Source organism: Lucilia cuprina, chromosome 6, assembly GCF_022045245.1.
Source record: "Lucilia cuprina isolate Lc7/37 chromosome 6, ASM2204524v1, whole genome shotgun sequence".
NCBI classification, from domain to species: Eukaryota; Metazoa; Arthropoda; class Insecta; order Diptera; family Calliphoridae; genus Lucilia; species Lucilia cuprina.
Genome location: NC_060954.1, coordinates 42,649,332 through 42,668,554, shown reverse-complemented (window position 1 = coordinate 42,668,554; position 19,223 = coordinate 42,649,332). Strand labels below are relative to the sequence as shown.

The following is a 19,223-nucleotide window of genomic DNA, read 5'->3' as shown; positions in this document are numbered from 1 at the left end:
AAGTCGGAAATAGTCGTAAAAAGTCGGAAAAAGTCAAAAAGTCGGAAAAAAGTCGAAAATAGTCGCAAAAGGTCGAAAATAGTCGAAAAAAGTCGAAAAGTCGACTATTTATAAAATATTAAAAGTCGAAAAATCGACTTTTAATTAAATGCAAAAAGTCGAAAGTCAAAAAGTCGACTTTTCATAAAATGCAAAAAGTTGAAAAGTCGACTTTTCATAAAATGCAAAAGTCGGAAAAAGTCGAAAAGTCGATTATTTATAAAATACTTATAGTCGAAATGTCAAATTTAACTAAATGAAAAAGTCGAAAAATTGAAAATTGAAAGTATTTCCTACTATTTTTGACTTTTTACGACTTTTCGAGTTTTTCCGAATATTTTAGAATTTTTGATTTTGGACAAAATAGACGACTTCGACTTTTTGACTTTTTTTCGACATGACTATATGTAGGAGAACCATAGGTACGAAACGGGACCTTAGTGTAATTTCAAACTACTACCAACATGCTGTTTGGGTATAAGTGGTACGAAATGAGACCTTAGTCCAACCATAGCTTTATAGAGTGCGATTAGACCTATTCTATCTTATACTTTAATAATCTGATGTACTTCTTTGTACAAAAAATGTAATTTCAAACTACTATAACATGCTGTTTGTGTCCCACTCATGACTATTAGCTCCTAGAAATAATCCGTATTCTCTCTCAATGTGTGATGGTTTTATTACATATTGCGTTTAGGCGATCCCATCCGTACTCTTCTACACAAAATTTTGACAGATCATATAACTTGTGTAATCGTGTAAAGCCGGCTTAAATAATACTAAAAAGAGAAAAACGCAACAAACAGAAAAATCAAAATGTCGACAAAATTGCAATAAATTGCAAATCATGATTTATTAATGAAAAGTTAATTTAAAATAGAAGATAATGTTATATTAAAGTGTCTATTTTTTAATCTTACTAAAACTCGAATAAATTTTCTAATTTTTCAAAACAAAATACGAAGTATAAACGATATAGATTTGGATTGAAATCTTTTAGATTTCGAAGCAGTGTAAATGTGGTACTACCACCACTTAATAATTTTTTAGCGATTTTAAAATAACGAAAAAAACATTACTTACCAAAATACAACCCTGCTCTAGTCTCACAGTAAACATACCCTGTCCATATATTCGAATCGAAGTTATTTTTGACATTTTCTTTTGTGTCTCTTGTACAAGTTCGTTTTTTGCCCGTGCATCAAAAAAAAAAAGAAAATCCATCGTTTTACTCTTGGCCATTTGGAGGAGATAGTGAAATTCTAAGTGAAAAAATGTTGAACCGTAACAATTTGTTGGCTGTTAGCAACCTTTCCAAGGCTATGGTTAGATTCCACAGCCATGGTGGCATTCCCGGCGAGGTAATTTTTTATCGTATTTTAAAGATTTTATGAATTGTACATAAAAAGCCATATGATTACATAATTTTTTTTTCTCTTTGGATTATTGCTGTAAATTTTATTTTAATGTGAATTTGTTTTTTGTTTTCCCTTTTTCTAGAATTTGCCCTTCAGCTTGAAGAACCGTTATAGGATCACTGCTGTTTTCACTACCTTCACCGTTTTGGGCTTCGGTTCTCCCTTCTTGATTGTTAGACATCAATTGCTTAAGAAGTAAAATGAAAATGTTAGGTTAGTATTGAATCGAAGAAGTGAAAAATAAAACAATATGAATATAATGGAATTTTCTTAATGAAAATTTGGCTAAAGTGTTAGTTTTGTGAAGTTTTGGAATTTAGCAAATTATGTTTAAAATAATTAAATGCAATTTACTTCATGTAGTCAATAACTGACTGTGCCTGTATGAGGAATAATTCCTCTATAATGCATTATTCAACTCAACAGCAAAATATCGATTAATCAAAACTTTAAAAGGGACACTTTTGGACAGACATTTGCTTAAAAATTTTTAATAAACCAAGGACATTTGAAACTAATATTCCACCAGCTACTACCTATAGTCTATAGACTGAGGATTGAGTTCGACTTAATAATTAAAATGAAATTTTCTATTTAAACTGTTTAAAACTGATAATAAGTTGTGTATTGATGCATTTCTTATGAAAAGTTTATATTATTTGCAAAACAAACTAATAAATTTTATTATTTTCCTTTTACAGATTAATTCGTCTTTGCTTTTAAGTTATCAAGTTGTCGATACATGTGATGCCCAAGACCTGTGGCGTTTAAATTATATGTGCGATCTATTGTAAGATAAAATGTATTCGCAAATATAAAAAATAACCAAAATTTATAGTGTTTTATTGAAATCTTTAAACTTTAGTTTAAACTTTGCATCAGACAGTAGTCTATACTCTAAACAGATAGTGTTGTTGTTGCTGATGTAACAGCTCGACTGTGGCCGATAGTTCTTTCCTGGGGAAAAAACTTTCGGTTGATACAGCTGTCGCTGGTTTGACAATCTTTGGCCGAGTATGATTCGGGTCGTTCCGGAGCGAAGATCCTATTGCCATGGGAACGAACAGATAGTATACTCTGGACTAGTTTGTTGTCTAAAGTCTAGACAAGACAGTAGTCGATACTGCGAACCAATTTGTAATCGATACTCTGCACCAGCTTATATTATATACTCAGGACCGCATTACGATTAAGTCTAGATTCTAGTCTATATTTACCAATCTGAATCATAATACTATGTTGTTTACTATGACCGAGTTAGTAGTATATATTCTAGACCAGTCTGTGATTTAAACATTATATATAGTTAATAGACAGTTTATACTCTGGACCTCACTATACCAGTCCGTAGTCTACTCTCAGTATCAGATTATAGTCTATATTCTGGACCAAACTAAAGTCTATATTCAGGACCAGACTATAGTATAAACTCAGCACCCGATTATATTCTATACTCAGTACCAAACTATGGTATATACTTTAGACTCCCTAAACGACACTAAATCTATACCTTGGACCAGATATTCTAACTTAAGTCCGGACAATATACTGTATTCTTGGCCAGACAATTGTCTATACTATAGATCAGACAAAATTCTATATTTTAGACTTAACTATAAACTATACTCTCTATCACTAATTAAGTCTATACTCCAGACCAAACTACAGTCCGTACAGTTGGATCTCCGCTCCGGAACGAGCCGATTCTCAATCGGCCAAAGATTGTCAACTCAGCAACAGCTGTATCAACGTATCGGAAGTTTTTTTTTCCCAGAGAAGAACATCCAGTTACAGCCAACCTGTTACAACAACAGTCCGTATTCAGTGCCAGACTATGGAAAAATACGCTGTTATTACATACAAACAGTACTTGACGAACCGTTAATTATCTCTTTTAAAACCTACTTTAACTGAAAAACCTTGTACTTAATCAACATTTGACAGAAATATTCTTCAAAATTAAAATTTTATTTCAAACGCTAAAAATTTTTGTTTCAATATCATTCAAATAATTTAATTTTGCATTAAAAACAAAAATGTTGTCCATTTCAAAACAATTGGCAAAAACTACAACTGTAGTTTTATTAAATAAAACGACTACTCCTAGACGTTTCTATAAAGGTGGTGTTCCCGGCTGTGTAGGTTGTTCTTTCGAAAGATTTTCATAATTACTTATTATTTGTATTTAAATTTAGAATTTACCTTTTCGCAAATCCCTGGATAATCCCATGAGATTTACAGCATTCTTTTTGTTGGCCGGTATTATTGGTTTTGGAGCTCCCTGGCTGGTGGTAATGCATCAAATGTTAAGACCCTATGATTATATAGTGGATGAATGAATAATTTGCATATAATTCTAAAATGATTTTGTAATAAAATATAATTAATGGGTTTTATAATATAATAAAGAAATATTTGGAAATTGTTATAAAAAAAATTGTGTGATCATAATCAGGTTGATACTTTTTGTATATTGAAAAGAAAATGGTTTAATTGCCGACCTGCCAAGGTGATTATAGGTAGGTGGTTTATACTATTATGAACCAGAGGCCACCAGGCTATAGACTATAGCTTTGAACCAGACTATAGTTTATACTTTGTACAAGACTACTTAGTTCAAGGATCAAATCCGAAGGAATAGACCTAAGCCTCTATCGGGCCTGTTGTGCACTCCTTAATCAGATGGGAATCGAATCCACCACCTCTGGTCTACCACACTAGAACACTAAACTACCAGAGGCTACCAGACTAATCTGTACTTTGTACCAGACTATGGTCTATACTTTGCACCAGTCGCTAGTCTATACTTTGTACCAGACTCTAGTCTAAAATCTGTAGCAGACTATAGACTTTACTCCGTACCAGACTATAGACTATACTCCATACCAGAATATGGTATATACTTTTTACCAGACTACGGTCCATACTCTGTACCAGATTACAGTCTGTACCAAACTATAATTTTCAATTTAAATCTGAATATAGTCTATACTCAGAATATAGTCTATAATTGAATCTTTGCTCCTGAACGACCCGACCCTCGGCCAAAGATTGTCAACCCAGCGACAGCTGTATCAACTTAAAGTTTTTTCCCAGGAAAGAACTATCTGCCACTATCGAACTGTTACAACAACATATTTACTTCTGCTTTAAAAGTCCAACATACATTCATACTTAACAGTTAACATAATGTAATTTAACATGTTACTACGTTAACTATTAATAAATATTCAATTACTTTTTCGTAAATCAACGCCTACTACGCCTTTTTAAAATACATACTGCATTAAAAAACACAATCAGCTGTTTTAAGATTCTTCGTTAAAACATGCAGATACATACTTACATGAAGAAAAAAAAAACAACAAAGTATATAATATAGTACAGATATTTACATACAATATCTACCTATCTGTACATAGCAGGTTTAAATAGTTAAGCATACATAAATGTAGTATATTTATGTACAATTCGTTTAAATACGTGAGGAGCATAAAATCTACTCTAGAAAAAAATATAAAAAAATTCAAAAAATTACAAATTTTCAAAGTGCCATAGAAAATTGTATAAAAAATTCAAAAATTCAACATAAAACTAATAAAGTCAACTTGGAAATAAAGTTCAAAAGTAGAAATAAAACAAAAATACAAATCTAACTTTTACAGATGTGAATTAATAAAAAATAAAATAAAAACATTAAAACAAAAGTTTAATAAGAAAACTAATAAGTTCATTTATAAACAATAGTTTTTAGTTAACGTTAATTAGTGCGTGTGTTTGATTAAGTCTAATAAAGGATTTGGTATATCGACAAATAAATATTAATGTATTCTTCTCAATATCATGTAAGTTAATTTTTCTGCATTTATATAAATCTAAGTGTATAAATTATAAGTCTTTTTTGTTATTTTTTATTTTTTGCTCCAACGCCACCCGCTAGCTTGGTATCCAAAATTCTCTTCCTCCATAAAACTCTTGACCCCCCTTTTCTATTTAAATGTATGTACGTTTGTGTTTTTATGTTGTTTTTCTTCTAATGCAGTTACGTTAAGTGTATTTCACCACCCTCACTAGTCATTGAATTTATAGAGTTGCCAAGTATTTTATTATTTGTTCTTTCTTATAATTTAAAACAAGTATGAATGTTAAGCCGGGTATTGCCTACCATAAAACACCGTCCCTACGACAGATAAATGGATATCCCCTCCGGAACAAATCTCAATCGGCCAAAGATTGTCAACTCTACAATAGGGTTCTATAAATCGACTTTCGAATAATCGAACAATAGACTTTTTGTCCAAAAAAGTCGAAAAGTCGAAGTCAACTATTTTGTTCCAAAAAAGTCGATAACTCGACTATCGTCTGTGAAAAAATTCGAAAAGTCGACTTTGTGAATAAAAGTCGAAAAAAGCCGAAAAGTCTGAAAGTCGAAAAGTCGAAAAAGTCGGAAAAAGTCGGAAAAAGTCGGAAAAAGTCGGAAAAAGTCGGAAAAATCGAAAATTTAAGAAACAAGTCAAAGATTTAAAAAAAAGTGGGAAAAAATCAAAAACAATCGAAAAAAAGTAGAAAGAAGTCGAAAATATTCAAAAAGTCGAAAAATTCGAAAAGTCGGAAAAGGAAGGAAGTAGGTGTAAATATGGGCATATTCTTATAAATGTTTGTAGGGGAATTTACATCTACTTGAAAGTTATTTATTAGTGTTTATAGGTGAATTTTGATTTTCAAGTCATTTTCTGAAGGGGAGTTTGTATGGGATCTAGGATCAAATAAGGTTCGATCATTTCAAAAATCGGTAATGTCATTTAAAGTTATATAAAACTAAGTTTTGCCATTTAATGTAATAATAAGCCCAAAGGCCCTATTCGGGAATTACGGTTTATGAGGGCTAGGCGAAATAATGGGCCGATTTCAGTAATTTTCAATAGCATTTGTCTTTCTACAAAACAACCAAACGAGTTTTTGTCAAATTTGAACAAATTATCTTGAAAAATTACGACCTGTAGCGTGCGCACAAGTTTTACATCGATAGACAGATGGATGGACGAACAGACAGCAGACATAGCTAAATCGAATCAGAAAGTGATTCTCAGACGATATATGTACTTTAAGTTGGGTGTATGGCCAATATTTGTGGGTGCTACAAACATCCTCTCCACTATAATGGTGTAGGGTGTAAAAATTAAAAAAAAGAATAATAAAAAAACAATTTTTAACATTTTATATAAAAACTAGTCAGATTTGTTAGTTTTTTCCATACAAAATTTTAATTCTTTCTAAATACCGCCTAAATAGTGCCGGCCCACACTAGAAAACTTTTGATTTTGCGTGAGAGAGAAAGAGAAATAATATAATTCATCTCTCTCGGAGTACGAAGTTTCTCGTACTTGGAAACTTGTTTTGTTACTGCCGGTCCACACTAGGAAACTTTTGATTTTTGTGTGTGAGAGAAAGAGAACGAAATATCAATCATCTCTTTCTCTTATACATAAAATCAAAAGTTTCCTAGTGTGAACCAGGTCTTATTCTTCTCATTCGTACAACAACAAATCAAATGCAATTAATAAGTAATTTCTGAAACAAGTCTCTATATGTGGACATTAAGGAAACTTCAAAAAAGAATTAAGAAAAAGTTTTTCAACAAAAGTTTCCTAGTGTGAACAATTAAGAAACTTTTTTTGTGAGTGGACTAACAAGATTACGAGCACATCTATGCAAAATTGGACATACGGATTCCGACTTATGTAGAGCATGTGGAGAGTACAGTAAAACTCTGAAGCATTTTCTTTGTCACTGCCAGGCATTCGTCGAAGTTAGATCCAAGTATCTTGGAAGTAATGATATTCGGGAAATAATATTCCTCACTAACACTGATTAGAAGATTATTAGGAATTACGTTCAGGAAACTGAGTTTCTGAACACCGAACAATAATTCATTCAGTTCCCTTTTATTATGATAAGGATCGCACAACAGGTCCGATAGTGGCCTAGGTGTATTTTTTCGGATTTGATGTAGTGTACATCCTCCTATCAAGCTTACCTAACGTCCAAGTAACAAAGTTAAATGATAGCTTTGAAAAAAGTATTACATTGAATTTAAAAAGTTGTTTTTATGGAAATATTTTTATTCATGGAAATATGTATATTCATAAAATAAATGCGAAATGAAGTAAAAATATTTGATTATATATCGAATTTAATAAATTATATTCGGATTCAGCGTTAACCAATTCCTATGAAAAGAATTATTTGATTTCTGGGATTTACTAATAAAATTCAACAAATATCAAGTTTTCTACTGACTTAATTTAAAAAAATTTGCATAACTTGAGAAATTCACACTAAATAATAAATATCCAATAATTATCTTGGCATCTCTATTTGACAATAGAATTTGTAGCAAATACAACACTGTAAGGCAATAAACTTAACGAAAATGCAACTCTGCCTAAACGACCACAAAGTGTTTTTTCACCACACACAACAATTTCACCAATCAAATAAACTTCGTATCAAAAAAAGTGTACAGTTTTTTTAAAGTTTTTGTGAATAAACTTCAAACGAAAATTTGTTTAAACAATTACTAAAGTAATAAATATTAAATAAAAGTAAATAACTTTAAACTAAAATATTTTATTTATTGTACAAGAAAGCTATAAGAATATATTATTCACCTTACTGCTTGACTTTACACCACTACCACCAACATCACCACCACCACCACTGCTACTAATGGCACGGCAACAACAATAATAATAAAACGCTTATTTTTGTTGTTGCTGTTGGTTTTTGTTTCGTTCAATCAACCGCGCGCGCCATATTGCAAAAGTTCGTTCAGTCAAGATCCGGTCAGCTGCGTTGCAAGACGTCGTCGTTTAATATAAAAAATTTTTTTTTGGGTGAACACAAGAGTTGAAAAAATATATTTTTTTTTGCTTGCTAAAGTGTTTCATTGTGTCTCTGTGTGTGTAATTTTATTAGAAAAGAAAATTTAAGAAAAAATTAAAAAATATATATTGAAATTAAAAAAAATATTAAGAAAATTGTAAACAACAGCTTATGGATTAAGTAGAAAACAAGTTAAACGAGAAAAAAACATTATTATTATAATAATAAAAGAAAAATACCTGTTTAATAAAGAAAAAATTAGAAAAAAATCTTTAAAAGGTGTTGCTTAACAAAATGGCGAAAGTGACAAAAAATTCAAGTGCATTAGGAACACTTTAGTATTTTTTGGGATATTAAAGTAAAAAAAAACACCTTATAAAGTATAGGGGAATAGTTTTCAAGAAAAAAATATATAGAAAAAAGCCAAGGAACTTTTAAAGTGTGCTGTATGTATGGGACCGTATGCCACGAGTTTCTCGTTTAAAAAAATCTGTCTACAAACAGGCCTGCTGCTGCCTCATCATCAGCTACAATTGTAGAGCATAGAGTAGTAGTGACGTAGAGGATAACCCCATACGGTTGGTCTTTAAATAAGCAAATAATCTATTGCTTTTAAGAATTTTAATAGAAATTATTCACAATTTGTTGGAAAAATTCAAAAAAGTGCTTTAAAAAAAACTTACAATCTTAAATTAAAATAAATTGCAGCTGTGTTTAAAATTCTCTAATTATAGAAATTTCTTGAACATTTAGTTATATTAAGGTAAGTTTTAAATAATTTGTAATGTTGAAAAAAAAGAATTAAACTTTAAAAGAATATTAGTTTTCATTATTAGCTTGAACATAACCTCAACATTTGTTTTATGGTTTGTTATGTTTAATTTTCGTAGAAAAAAAACTACCACAAAAAATTTATAAGCAAATACATATAAGCATTAATAAATATAAAAGTACCGTTTCAATTACTCAATATGGCAAAAATTATTAAAAAAAAAATAGTTTAATAAAACTAGGAAAATTAGTGCAAACATATTTTGTTTTTTTTTTTTTATACATTTTCATTGGTAATTTTTGCATCAACATATAGTCTCTCTCTCACACCGCAACCCACCACCCCTTCTTTGGCCCTGTTTATCAGCAATTTGCTGTAGATTATTTTTTGAGGTTATACATTTTTGTGCTCTAGTACTAGTGGTTGGTGTCTATAAGAAAAAAAAAGACAAATTATCAATATACTTCGTTAAGCTACTACTCACTTTATACCGAAAACAGCTCTAGAGCTCTAGCAAGCAAACAAAAACAGACAAGCGCCGTAAAAATTCTTTCAATTTTTTTTTTGTATTTTTGTGTTTTTAACACTAGAATAAAAAGTAGACATGACCTCTTTTTGTGTTATTGTTGTTATTTGGTTGGTTAAACCTAAGTTAAAATACTTTATAATTTATCAGCTTAATTTTTTATAACATTAGAAAAATATTGTTTAAATAATATTACAAAAAAGTTTATAATTTCCTTTTTTTTAATTTTTGCTTTATTTTATATTTATTTATTATTGGAAAGCAGCAACAAAACGAAAAAAATGTATCTGTTGTCTTTATCATATAATATTTTCATCTTTATCTCTCTTCGTCTTCTCTCTTGTGTGTTGTATTTTTTTTCACGAATCAGTTGAGGTTTACAGTTTACACACCATTGTCAGTTTTCTGTTTTGTTTTTAAACACACACACACAAATGTTAACGTCATGCCACAGGGTTGCCAAATTTCAATTATGCAAAAAGTAAATAAAAGTATGTAATATTTAAAAATAATAGGTTTAAGGTGTAAGTTTTCCTTAAAAAAATAGCTAAATTTAAATGTTAAAATATTTATGCGTTTACTAAATTGTTGTTATCAAGTTAGTGGGTAGTGTATTTGTTGTTAAAGTGTTAAAAAAGAACCTTTTGGTTTGTTAGTTATTTAAACAACAATTGCCGTAGAAAAAAACCGTCACTGGAAGAGATTTATTTGGCCTTGAAGTCTTCAAAACACCATAACAAATTCTGGACCTATTGGTCCCCGCACCTCAAAAACAATTCAGAAAAAGAACTTCATTAAAGGGAATAGTTAAAAGTCCCATAATTTCATATTTCCATATTTCTCTATCAGAGGATAATTGGATCTTCGTAAGGCATACCTCGGACATTTAAATATTATGAGATGCATCCTAAGGTACCCCACAGATCTCAAAATCCCCAGACAGATCTTAAACTCCCGGGAATTAAAATTCTCCTAAGCTCGGATAAGTACCTTTTTAAGCCCTAGTTTATATCATGAAGTATTGTCTGTACATGTACAAATTGTTAACAAATTGCTGTTTTTCTTATTGACATCACTACAGCAGGATATTCTGCTCATGTGAGCAGAATTGTTGACAGATGGTTTACTTTTAAGGATATTATTTGATTGTAATGGAATTTTGTATTGACAATTTCGAATATGAAAAAATTATACTTAAACTATTTTGAGAAGTACCAATTAAAAACTTATTTCTAGCAAACATACTGCTACTTCAAGCATTAAGAGACTAGTAAACATTATTGATCCTTATCATCAAGTGGCTTGTCAAATAATTAAACTTTTGTTGTTGTAAAAGTTCGACTGTGACTAAACTTTAGCTCCTGGAGAGAAACTTCCATTTTTTACCATCTTTGGCAGAGTATGAATAAGCAATATCGGATTTGCGATTTGACCGACTGTAGACTATTTTCCTTGCAATATATCTTTACACACCGATGTTATGTGAATAAACCAAAAACCATACACACTTTATCAATATCAACATAATCTTGGAAAGAATATTGGTCTATTTGTAAGTACTAGCTATCAGTCTCTGTGTATAGCAGATTTTAACAAAAATTTTAAATTTAATTATTTTAGGTAATGCTTACAATCCGGATTTACATTTATCTAGAACAGTAAAATTTGGAGATTTAACATTTCGTTCTTCAGAGGCTTTCAATAAAGAGTTCAATATCCTTTTAACAGAATTAAAGCTTTTAAACATATTCACCGCCATCGCCAATTCTCATTTCAGGTGAAATATGTTTCCTTTTCACTTTTTTCATTCACCTTTCCTTTTCATTTTTTGTCGTGAAAAAATTCCCCTGTTGTGGAATTTGTTGGAATTTTGTAAACATTGAACAGCTGTTCCGTACAAAATCAACTATTGTGAATGAATTGTTCACAACAAGATTCTCATGATAGCAATTTTCTCTTCGAAGAAATAAAAATTTGAAGGGAACAAAATTTTCAATTCTATTGGCGATAGGAGTGAATGTGTTTTAGTATCAGTTCCTTTGCTTTTTTAAATCGCTTGGATCTCTCAAGCAATTTTTCAGATTCAAGACAGGTGTCTCACCGCTGTTCAAAGTACTGATTCTGTACTCTAAATTCCACGATAAATGTAAAAATTATCAAGTAGGTAATGCCATTAATGAGATCCTTGAAGACAAATCCACAATTGAAAGATGATAAAGATCATCGCTCCGCTAGGACCCTTTAGGAGATAACGCGGTCTAAATGTAGTATGGTTCTGAATCTATGATTATGTAGGTTCAAATGCCCCAAAGGACACAGAATTCATTCATATGTTTAGTGGATGAGCTCTTTGGCGGTGGACGATATAAATGTCGGCCCCCATCAATTACATGCTTCTTAGGACTTAGACCTGGAGGATATTGACATAACTATCGTATATGATTCGAGATGTTCGTATTGATAATGTTCGTGGACTTTTAGAGTTTACAATCTTATGTATGCTAAATCCTATCTTGGTGAAAATGCATTTGAATAGACTCATCTTGTCTGATTTCAGTGACGAGAAGAAAATTACATTTCACGTGAAATATGTCCCCTTTTCACTTCATTCGTTCACTAACTTTTTTGTCGTGAAAAAAATTCCCCTGTTTTAAAATTTGTTGATGGAATTTCGTAAACATTGATCAGCTGTTTCATATAAAATCAACTACATATATATTGTGAATGAATTGTTCACATCATGTTCGCGATAACAATTTTCCCTTCCAGGGACATGAAAATTTCAAGGGAACAAAATTTTCACTTCTATTGGCGATAGGGGTGTATGTGTCTACATTAAAATCACAACAACAAAAGTTTAATTCCATTTCGTTGTGAGTTACAAGAAAATAATAACTGAATTAACTTCAAAAATAACTGTTCGAAACTTAAGCAATTCTTTGGTCCTTTTGAGTTCTAAACACCTTTACGGAATAGATTAGTTACTAGTGAAGTTCGTAATGAATCCCAATCGGATTTAAAGCCATTCGCCAGCTGCAATGTTTTCTAAAACTGCAAGTTTCGTCCCAGCGCTTCAGAATGCCAAATAGCATCTCTTAGGGACTTGAGTCAAAAGATTTTGATGAAATATCAAAGATTCATATGTTGTTGTATTTGTTAGCTTGCTTACAAAAACAAAATATTGGTGCACATTCCTTTTTTTATTGTCAAAGTTTAATGTTATTCAGGGATGGAAGACTTTGTATGATATAAAATGAATTGATAAAAGAAAATTAAACAAATTTCATAGTAATTGTTAATAACGCCAGTAAATTTGTTATTAACTAAAAAAAATATTATTGTAATAATATATTTCGTTTAGAGAAATCTAAAATTTAAAATGTATAAAAAACCTAATGAAAAACTTAACAAAAATATAAGTATAATGATTTTTAAACTAAAATAATAAAAGCCAATTAAGACCAATATGTTTGTTGTTGGCGCATTGGCTGGATGGCTGGCTGGTTGGTTGGTTGGTTTGTTTTTAGTGGCAGAGGGGCCAATAAACACATGAATTACAGAGCAATAATGATGAGTAACCAACAAAAAATAGTTTTAAAATAGAAACGTTACAAAAACAAAAACATGAACATTCAAAAAAAAAAAAAAATCAGGTGTTTTTGTTAAAAATATGTATAAACATAAATTTAAGTTTAATTTTCTTTGAAAAGAATGAAACTTTCAAAATTTTACAAGGTAGTTTATAAATTAGTTTAATTATAACAATTGTACTTTAGTTTAAAGAAGACTTGTTATTAATAATAAGAAAATAGCAAAATTTACCAAAAAAATTTGTTTGTCTGTCCTCAAATGAAATCCAAAAAAAAAAACTGTATGCAGCCACAAAGTTTAAAAGAAAAAAAAAAATGTGGCAGCAGCCAACCACCAATCTAAGCAACAACATACAACATATTTTCTTTATTTGATTTTATTATTTGTGAGAGGAACTTGTTTTACGAGTTTGACATCTTTTTGGGTACTTCTTGTGGCTCTGCTACTGAAGCCGTTGTTTTACCACCATTGCCATTGTGGCCGCTAACACAAAAACTTTAGATTTTTGATTTAACTAGCAAGTAGTTTTGCCTCCCATACGTTTAAAACAAAAATATTATATATCAATGATCAAAAAAATTAACAACAACAATAACACAAACAAAAAATGGCCAAAGAAAATACAAAAACAAACAAACGAATATAAAATATATTGAATGGTGGTCGATAGCTGTTTGTTCGATCGGTTCGTTCGCATTTAAATTAATATGAAAGTTTTTATTTTGAAATTTTTCTTTATTTTATAATCCAAGCGATTTTTTTTATTGTTTATTTTGTTTTTGTTTATTTATAAATATATTTACTGTTTTATATTTAAACAAATATATATACATATGTATGTAAGATAATATGTAAACATATTGCATAAATTGTATTAAACAAACAAGTGTTTTATTAATGAAATTTGATTTTTAATACAAAATTTATAAAAAAAAACTATAGACTAATCTATAGTACAGACTACTTGCAGACTATAGACTAATCTATAGTCCAGACTAAAGACTAACCTATAGTCCAGATTATAGACTAATCTATAGTCCAGACTGTAGACTAATCTATAGTCCAGACTATAGACTAATCTATAGTCCAGACTATAGACTAATTTATAGACCAGACTATAGACTAATCTATAGTCCAGACTATAGACTAAGCTATAGTCCAGACTATAGACTAATCTATAGTCCAGACTATAGACTAAGCTATAGTCCAGACTATAGACTAATCTATAGTCCAGACTATAGACTAATTTATAGACCAGACTATAGACTAATCTATAGTTCAGACTATAGACTAAGCTATAGTCCAGACTATAAACTAATCTATAGTCCAGACTATAGACTAATCTATAGTCCAGGCTATAGACTAATCTATAGTCCAGACTATGACTAATCTATAGTCCAGACTAAAGACTAATCTATAGTCCAGACTAAAGACTAATCTATAGTCCAGACTATTCTATAGTCCAGACTATTCTATAGTCCAGACTATAGACTAATTTATAGACCAGACTATAGACTATTCTATAGTCCAGACTATAAACTATTCTATAGTCCAGACTATAGACTATTCTATAGTCCAGACTATAGACTATTCTATAGTCCAGACTATAGACTATTCTATAGTCCAAACTATAGACTATTCTATAGTCCAGACTATAGACTATTCTATAGTCCAGGCTATGGACTATTCTATAGTATAGACTATAGACTATTCTAAAGTCTACAATATAGACTATTCTATAGTCCAGACTATAGACTATTCTAAAGTCCACACTATAGACTATTATATAGTTCAGACTATAGACTATTCAATAGTCCAGACTATAGACTGTCCTATAGTCTATATAGTCTATAAAATATGTTCCATTTTCACTTCTTTCGTTCATAACTTTTTTGTCTTGAAAAAAATCTCCTATTGTGATTTTTTTTATGGAATTTTGTAAACATTGAACAGCTGTTTCATACAAAATTTACTATTGTGAATGAACGGTCACATAGATTGCCACAACCGATGTCAAAATAATCACCCTTCCATCGCCAATCATCATATCATGAAATATGTTTGCTTTTCACTTTTTTCGTTCACCAACTTTTTTGTCTTGAAAAAAATTCCCCTGTTGTGAAATTTGTTGATGGAATTTTGTAAACGTTAAACAGCAGTTCCATACAAAATCAACTATTGTGAATGAATTGTTCACAATAAGGTTTTCATGATAGCAAATTTCTCTTCGAGGGAAATGAAAATTCCAAGGGAACGAAATTTTCACTTCTATTGGCGATAGGGGTGTATGTGTGATCAAACTTACTTTTGAAGATTTCTTTCTAAGATTTTTCAATGTCGAAATTTATAATTTCGAAAATAATATAAAAGCACAAGAAGTTTTAATTTTTTTATAATTTTTAAAACTTGAGACACTATACCACGTATATAAACAATTAACATTCCTTATTTTTGTGATAAAAAAAGACATATTTTGTGGCAAATATTATGTAAGCAGCAAAACAATTTTTTTTTATCAAAAAGATACCGAAACCAAAAATGGTTCATGTTAAATTAAAAACACAATTTATTTTTTTTAATTTTTATAATAACAAAAATCCATACAAATTTAAATTTTTTAAAGAATTATTTTATTTGTAAGTTTTTCTTTTTACATTTTCTTTTTATTTTAACAAAATACTTAGTTGTCTTCGTTTACTTTTGTTATTATTTTTGTATTTTCTTTCCTTGTTTAGAAAACATGCGCCTTTTAACTTGAACTTTAAACCTTGTTGTTATTATTGCTGTTATTTTTGTTTGTTTTTCATCTGTTTCTGCTATCATCTCTTTTCGCACACATGAAAGGGGCCAATGTATTTTGCAAACAGTGTTGCTTATTTGTATGTTTTGTTTTTATTTAAAAGATAAGAAAAATTGCATTCATTTTTTTAAATAGATTTAAAGCGATTTTGTTTTTGATATTTTTGTATAAGTTTGTAAAAAAAAACAAACGTGCTAAGAGACTAGTCACTATACTAAAAAATAGACTAGTGAAAAGACAAACCAATAGTTTAGTACATAGACAAGTCAATATACTAATAGTCTAATCAATAGACTAGTTACTTACTAGTTAGTTAATCACCCCTATCGCCAATCATCATTTTACGTGAAATATGTTCCTTTTCACTTTTTTCGTTTACTAACTATTTTGTTGTGAAAAAATTCACCTGTTGTGGAATTTGTTGATGAAATATTGAACAGTTGTTCCATACAATATCAACTATTGTGAATGAATTGTTCACAACAAGTTCACGATAGCAATTTTTCCTTTGAGGGAAATGAAAATTACAAGGGAACAAAAACTTTTCACTTCTATTGGCGATAGGGGTGAATATATTACTTTTTAGACTAGTACTTAAGTCCATTGATAATTCTATAGACTAGTCAATAGTCTAATCAATACAAAATGGACTTAACAACGTCTATAGACTAGTCAATGTATTAGTCCATAGACTACACAATAGACTTCTAAATATACTAGTTAACACACTAGTCAATATTATACTAGAATAGGCTATTCAATAGAATAGCCAAGAGTCTTATCAAAAGACTAGGTAATACTCTAGACAAAAGACTAATAAATGGACTAGTCAATACAATCGTTCGTAGAGTAAGCAATAGTTTGTTCCATAGACACGTCTACAGATTAGTCCAAAAGCTAGTCCATATACTAGACAATAGTTTAGTCAATAGACTAACCATTATGAAAATCAGTGAATTAGTCCATTGACTAGTCAATATATAAGTACATAGACTACTCAAGACATTAGTTCATTGACTCAATAGACTAATCAATAGATTAGTAAATAGGCTAGTCTAAAGACTAGTTAATAAATCAATTCATAGTCTAGTCAATAGATTCACCTCTAGGGAACATATTTTACGTGAAATATGTTCCCTTTTCACATTTTTCGTTCACTAACTTTATTGTCGTGAAAAAATTCCGCTGTTGTGAAATTTGCTGATGGAATTTTGTAAACATTGAACAGCTGTTTCATACAAAATCAACTATTGTGAATGAATTGTTCACAACAAGTTCACGACCGCCCATAGATATATCCATTGTCTAGTCAATAGAACAACTAGTATAGTCAATACATCTGTTGCAGCTAAAACTATACAATAATCTAATTAAGGGGTTCTGGTTGGTTGGTTAACGTGGTAGTTCACTGCACGCAAACAGTCAAGTAGAGTCTAAGAGACTCCGTTTTGAACGGACCACACCACTCGTCAGGTGTCTTGTTGTATAGTGTTAGATCCAGCCTGTAGCCGTGAGAAATCGCAGGATGTCATTGAGCTTGACTCCAGATATCTCATCCAGGTTGGATATGAAGTAGCTGCCTAGAAAACGATTTCTATTAACAACTAGAGCAGGGCATTCGCAGAGCAGATGGAAGACCGTTTCTTCCTTTTCACTTTCTTTGCAACTGCGACAGTTTTCATTGAAGGGGAGCCCAAGCCGACTTGCATGTCTGCCTACAGCTATCAACCTCGATATATCCCGTCTACTCCGGTTTATGAGGTGTCTAGTGCGTTTTTCATTAAAGGAAGGCTACACTTGCTTGGTCCCTTCGCATGTGTCCAGTTTAATCCACCTATTTTCAGCCTTCTGAAGAAAGAATCTGGAGTTGCTACTGAAACGGCGTTGGAGATATCAAGAGCAGATCCCGTTCTGGCAAGATCATCTGCCTTGATAGTCCCTATGCGCAGAGACCCAAATAAGGGTAATGTCAGACAGGCGACCCAACCTTGACAGATCCTTCTTGCAATGGCTGACTAATAGGGAAGATGTAGTATAGGATTTTAGAGAGAGAAGTGCCGCTTGACTATCGACAAAAAAAGGGGTTCTACATCCATATCCAGGCCTAAAAATTTGACTACTTCAACTGGATGTGTCCATAAATCCATTGGAAAGAGTGGTGAGCAGTTGAATATGTGGTGGGTAATATGAGGGCCCTGACCACAGGACATACGTTGGAGACGGTACGGTCTATACGTGACCAGTAGGCATTGAGCCTGTTGCTCCATCCCGATCTTAGTTGTGCCAGAACTACTCTTGTTTTCCGCGGCAGGTACGACAATCATGCGGTATCCTGCGACCGCGAAATTTATAGCGTCTTTATTAATGTCGTTCAAAGCCGCCGAATACGAGGACTGATCCAGTGGATCCTGCACATATCTGCATATGTTTTCCTCGTATATACGAAGATCCTTCCTGTCATGTCCCGGGGGAGTATCCATCTGACGGTTCTACGTACTGGAATGACACAAATACAACAATAGTTTAGTCAATAGGATAATCCATATGCTAGTCTGTAGACCTGCCCATAGACTTATCAATATAGTTTAAGACAAAGTATTACAATAAGTAATACAATTTTTACCTACAGTTGACAACACTCCATCTTCTCATCTCTGTGCAAAAATTTTTGCACTTTTTTGTAATTTTCTTTTAACAAACAAATTCTAGAGACAGACTGTTGCTAAAATGTTTATTTTCTCTTCTATGACCTGGCTCTGGCACTGGCACACACTCACTCTTTGACTCTTTCTCTAACTGCAATATAAATTACTTTAAATATATGTATGTAAAAAAACAGATCCCTATTACCATGGTCACCCAAGACCCTTATTTTCTTATATTTTTCTTTACTTTATTATATTTAGCTGGTGGTGGCCTTACACCGCCGCCCTCTTCTTTGCAAAATGTTTTTTTTTTTAATCTCAAAACAACAAAATCAATAAAAAATAAATTAAATGAATGTGCATCTGCAACTTGCTGTTTAAAATTTATATGAAATTTTCATAGTGAGTGTTAGCCAGTCCCTGAGAGTGTTTCGTCTACTCTCCCAAAAGCACACAAAATTTTATTTCATGATTGTTCCGGTTATAATTTTGCTTCAAATAATTCATGAATTCTCAAGTATTTAAATGTGTTTTTTTGTCTTTT

The 19,223-nt window shown here is 31.1% G+C and overlaps 1 protein-coding gene and 2 long non-coding RNA genes across 7 annotated transcripts in view; 1 reads left to right on the top strand and 2 right to left on the bottom strand.

The window, feature by feature from the left end:
- Window positions 1-416: 416 nt before the first annotated feature.
- LOC124420731 lies at window positions 417-8,261 on the bottom strand. Of its 2 annotated transcripts, none has more exons than XR_006941340.1 (4): window positions 8,132-8,261; window positions 3,663-3,774; window positions 1,126-3,608; window positions 417-821 (listed from the first exon to the last, which is right to left on the bottom strand). It is a non-coding gene; the product is annotated as an uncharacterized LOC124420731 (long non-coding RNA). The 2 variants fall into 2 exon arrangements; XR_006941339.1 differs by lacking the exon at window positions 8,132-8,261 and adding an exon at window positions 4,699-4,858.
- A 37-nt stretch (window positions 8,262-8,298) lies between these two features.
- LOC111683953 (paired amphipathic helix protein Sin3a) overlaps window positions 8,299-19,223 on the top strand; it is a 44,197-nt gene continuing 33,272 nt past the window's right edge. For all 4 annotated transcript variants that reach the window (XM_046954725.1, XM_046954723.1, XM_046954724.1 and 1 more), the window contains exon 1: window positions 8,299-9,108. The gene's annotated coding sequence lies outside the window, so the exon portion shown is untranslated. The remainder of the gene's footprint in view (window positions 9,109-19,223) is intronic.
- On the bottom strand, window positions 9,153-9,838 carry LOC124420732. Its single transcript, XR_006941341.1, has 2 exons — window positions 9,602-9,838; window positions 9,153-9,547 (listed from the first exon to the last, which is right to left on the bottom strand). It is a non-coding gene; the product is annotated as an uncharacterized LOC124420732 (long non-coding RNA).